Here is a 5,549-nt window from a genome sequence, read left to right as displayed (position 1 = left end):
TTGTAACTGTGGCCAGGGTCCCTGCTCTTGCTAGTGCCCCTCTTAATCCTTAGACTTCAACCTGAAACTGCATATGAGCAATAGTTAGAGTCCTGCACCCAGTTCCAGTGAAGAGTGAACCCCCTAGTAACCCGGGTAGGTCACAGAAGCTAAAAGGAACTTCAAGCCATTGTTAGAAGCACAGTCACTCACCTTGTGTAAAAAGTTGTTGGGCTAACCCCAACCCTACACCCAATAACTGAGGATGTGGACCCTGATGGGTTAGGGACCAAGGAGAAAGAATAGATGAGAAACTTGGGCAAAAAAATACTATGCTTTGCCTTACATAGCAGCTGTGCTCAAGAAGGATCAATTTAATCCTAATGTAAAGTTGCCAAAGGAGCATGCTATCTAGTAGAGAAAATTACAATTGCATCCTTGATTATATTTTCCATGTTTTTGTAAAATTTCACATGGTGACGTCGTTTAAAGTGAGTGCCACCTTAAATGATGTTCTGGGAAACTGGTCAATAAGGACCCAAGCCTTAGAGTATACAGTGACTTGCCCCTTGTGGTGAATTATACAGTACATGTACAATCTTTCATGCTTAGCAACAACCCAACAAACAGAGGTTTAATGAGTCTTCTTAGTAAGCCATCAGTGACCAAGAGGCAGGTGCTGGGTGATGAAAGAGGGTTTGTTAAATGACTTAAGGGTGAGAAGGACTAATAATAAAACTGGAACTAAGCTTGTTTATACAAGGATAACTATGCTCCCTCTTTAGTCATTTTTATACTTAACTTTCTCCTGGTAGCTTTCAAGTGCTTAAGAATTACTATGGGCCACTGAGATCAGCTTCAGCTGCCTTATGTCTCCATTCAGCCACAATGTTTCTTTCAATCTTTTCTGCCTGTTTCTTTTGTGTTTATTCCTTTCTGATGTTAAATGAATGAGTCCCAGAGATTGATTAGACCAGATTATGGCCCACTGAATTTTGAAAAGTCAGAGGTCACTTCAGCAAAATGAAGTCAGTGAAGGGAGAGTGCAGTTGAGTAAGGGAGCAAATGGTCCATCAGCTATGCCACACTCAGAAGTGAACATAACAGGAACTCCTCAAAGGGAGAAAAGGTCTACAAAGATAAGGAAGTGCCCTCCTCTTCTAGACTGATGGGATGTAGGATGGGGAGGGGAGACTATTCTGTAATGACCACTGTAAGTTTGAACCCATTCTCCCCACAGACAAACATATGGCACAGCATAGTATGATGGTTTTGTACTTCTGAGCTTTGTCTACCATCTCAACAAATATCATTTTTTACAAGCTAGTTGATGTTAACTGGTGTATTGATATTAAGAAAATGACAAGTTAATTGATAATGAGGAGAACACCAAGTGGATCTTTAGAGACAGTATCAGAAATCATATCTCTGAATTCTTCAGAGGAAAAGTCGTCATCCATCCTCTGGGATTCATAAATTGGAATGGGAGATGGGGAAAGTGAGCCCAGAGGGAATATAACAAGGAAATTAAACTATGTACACAGAGAGACTTCCTAAGAAGACAGAAAAATATTTAAGGGACCTTCCCGATTACATATTCCTACCAAAGAATATAGTATAAAAAGACAAGCACCAGGCTTGAAGTGGGATGACCTATGTTCTAATACTGAGTTTCTCAGTAATTACCTTATTTATGTCTTACCTTGGGTAAATAATACAATTATAGTCCCTACTATCTTCCTCTGTTATATGAAAGGGTTGAATTAGCAAATTGGCAAAAGTTTTTAACATTTTTTTGTTCTGTGACCTTCTTGGAGGGAGCTGAGGGGGCTTGAGTTCCCTCTGAATGCAGCCTATATATACTCCTCAGGGAGGACAGCAATCCAGAAGAGTTTAATGCAAGGCTGGTACCTTATGTGGAACAGGGAAACAATGAATGGAATACACTCCAGATAATTATAGTCTGCTCTAGAGATCATTACAGTATCTTTACAATGTGCTGGCATATGTTGTGGGGCACTGAGGGTAGAGGCTGAATAAAGAAAGGCTATGGAAGGCAGCTAGCACAGCCTTCACTCATCTTTCTACCATAGTCTGCTGAATAGATATGCCCTGGACTGAGTATCAGAGCGTTTGGTTTCTATACTCAGTTCTTCCTGGCACCTGGTTATATGACCTTGAATTAATCCCTGAACCTCTCTGCATCCTGAAACAGTACTGAAAAGAAGACTTCCTGCAGACAGCAGCAAGAGGGCACTCAAGAGGGGTACAAGATCAGAGCTAAATGGCTTAAAGCATTTTGTGCTTCCAAGTGCCAGTATCCTAATGGGGCACGGAGGGTGAAAACATTTAAATTCCACTTATCTCACAGAACTGAAATAAAAAAGAATAAAAGCTTACATTCCTATGGTCCTTAAGGGTTCACAAAGTGATTTCCTCACAACAACATTGTAAGGAAGGCAGGGCAGGTGTCATTATTAAGCCCAAGTGCACACACTGAAACAGAATACAAATGAAATGGAAACTCTAGATGAAGGAAATCCCTGCCCAGTTTCCCAGAGCAGCTGTTCTAAACCTTTCCCCTCTTTCCTCAGATCCCCAGCCACCTCCCTTTCCCAAGTCTCACAATTACAATAGATAATTGATACTTCTAATTCACTGAGAAAGTTGGGACACTCTCACAGAGGGTCCCTTCCTTGACTCCATTGCTCAAAAATTCTCAGATTTTTCAACCATTCACACCCTTTTCCCACTTCTTGCTCTAACTAATTCTTTACCTTGTGTCCTCAGTCTCATCCCTTCGGTATTTTTCTTGAAACTTATTCCTGCAATTATCCCATCTCTCATGCATGTCTACTATATATGTTCCCTGGAGGTCTCCAAACAAAGTAAAGATTCCTAGTCATGGCATAGTTTAGAGTCTAAACCAGGGGTGGGGAATAAATAAAAATTACTTAATTTTATAATTAATATAATAATAATCCTTAATAAAAGTATTTGTTCCATGAAGATAGGATTCAGTCAAAGGGCCATTCTTTAAGACCCAGAGGGCCACATGTGGCCTTGAAGCCCCAGGTTCCCTACCCCTGATTTAGCCTATGGAGTCTCTGAGATCCCTTCTAATTCCAGCCATTCTGGAATTCTTTGATTATGAGATTACCATTTAATAGATAACCTGGGTGGCAGGTCAATCAATTTGCCTAATATCCATGGCTAATAAGTGTTGTTGGAGATGGGATTTCATGTGGAAGCTCTACTAATTCAAAGTCCAACAGCATTCATTTCCACTACATTATTAGGTCTCATTCTGTGCCAGGGGTCAGGACCCTAGCAGAATGAAGTAGTTGAGAACCTTTCCTCACAGAAGTGGCAAAGATAAGATGATTGGCAATAAAACTCACAATCATATAGTATTCTGTAATTATAAAACCCTTTCACACACATTCATGTACTTATCTCCATCACCATGCCTACACCATCACTACTGGATGATAATCTCCTCTAGACTAGACATTGAAAGTGAGTGATCTTTTATTCAAATGCATCTGAACAAATTTTGAAATACTAATGTACTAAAAACAAACCAAAAAACCTCAGGTGGGGCCATGATCTCAGGTAGGTATCCTGCCAATAATAAATGGCACCACATTCATGCCATCCAAACCTATACTATTCTTGTCCATGTATTCCCACAAATTCACCACAAGGCATCCACCCAACATGTGGGGGGTCTTCTTTTGACATTGAAAGTGCAGCTTTCAGTGGAACACCCAACCTTTCCACTGATTTGACTTCACATTCACATGACAAGCTTATCCTCTTTTTGCAACTATATATTTCTCTGATTTCATACTTTATTCTAGGTTTTCTCCACAGTTCCTTTTTTTTTGTCATGGGTTATGGGCTTTCCATTGTTCTCTAAGTGATATGAATTTTTAATTCTTTGTAGACTGTGGTTCTGTGTCTCAAAGCCACTCAACAGATCAGCGATTAATTCACTGACCAATCTTGACTCCATAGGATTTATGATGAAATATATTCCATCCTTTTAGTAGAGAGATGGTAAACGAGATAGGGAATGAAGTATACATTATCAGACATGATCAGAATAACAGGCCTTGTTTTGTTGTGCTTTGTTTGACAGTATTTTTTGTTACAAAGGAAAATTCTGGTAGGAATTATCTCAAACTTCAGCTCTCAAACTATACATTTTACTATAAATAAAGCAGCAATCATCAAAAGCATTTGGTATTGGTTTAAAAAAGTAGAGAGGCAGAACAATGGAATAAACTGGACAAGGAACCCAGTAAATTGGTATTTAATAAATATGAAAACATTTTGGGGGGAAAAATACAGGGGAAAGAACTCCCTAATTGATAAGTAAGAACTTATGGGAAAATAGAAAAACTGCCTGGCAGAAATTAGTCTTAGACCAACATCTTACACCATATTCCACAATGAATTAAAAATGAATGTCACCTAGCATATTAAAGATTATACCATAAAAAAGGGAAGAGAAACAGATCATCTACCTTTAACAACTATGAGTAGGAGACAAATTCTTAACCAAATAAGGGAGAGGTAATTAACAAAACAATTAGATAATTTTTACTGAATGAAATAAAAAAAGCTATCGTATAAGCAAAATTAACACACCTAGAATAAGAAAGGAAGTGATCTACTGGAGGGAGGGGATCTTTGTATTAAATTTATAGGATAAGGGTTTGATATACAAGATAAATAGGCAACTGACCAAAGTCATTTCCCAATAGATAAGTGATCAAGTTCTGAAGAGAATTGCAAACTATTAATGGTCACATGAGAGAATCTTCAAATAACTAATGAAAGAAATACATATCAAAAGAAACCTGAGAATTACTTCTCACCCAGCAAATTAGCAAAGATGTCCAAAGATAGGAATAGTTCATATTGGAGGAGCTGTGGAAAAATAGACCTTCTAATGCATTGCTGGTGATGCTGTGAATCAGTACACTATTTTGGAAAGCAATTTGGAATTAGGCAAATAAAGCAGCTAAATTGCCCATACCAGGGGTAGAGAACCTGCTACCTCAAGACCACATGTGGCTCTCTAGATCCTCCAGTGTGGTCCTTTGACTGAATCCAAACTTCACAGAACACGTGGCCTCAAGGTCACAGTTTCTCCACCCTTGGCCCACACTTTCTGATCTATAGATTCTATTTTTAGGCATACACCTCAAGGAGGTTATTGATAGAAAATCTCTATAAACATCAAAATATTTATAACAGCACTTTCTGTGGAAGCAAAGCACTAAAAAAAAATACCCTGGATGCTAAACACATTGTGGTACATGAATTCAAGAAATGAACTATGTGATGATTATAGAAAAGTATGGAAACACTAACATGAACTGATTCAAAGTGAAGTAAGCAGAGCCAAGAAAACAATATGCACAATTACAATGACAGAAATGCTGTCATACTCCTAACAATTAAAAATAATTTTAAGTGAATGCTGTATGTAGTTATAAAGAACAAACTTGGCCCCAGAGAAGAAACATAAGAAAGCATGCTCCCATTATCACTCCTTT

Source organism: Petaurus breviceps, unplaced genomic scaffold (genome assembly GCF_028583685.1).
Source record: "Petaurus breviceps papuanus isolate PSGF00001 unplaced genomic scaffold, PetGlider_PUasm1.0 90842, whole genome shotgun sequence".
Lineage (NCBI taxonomy): Eukaryota > Metazoa > Chordata > Mammalia > Diprotodontia > Petauridae > Petaurus > Petaurus breviceps.
Note: the sequence above shows the minus strand (reverse complement) of the source record.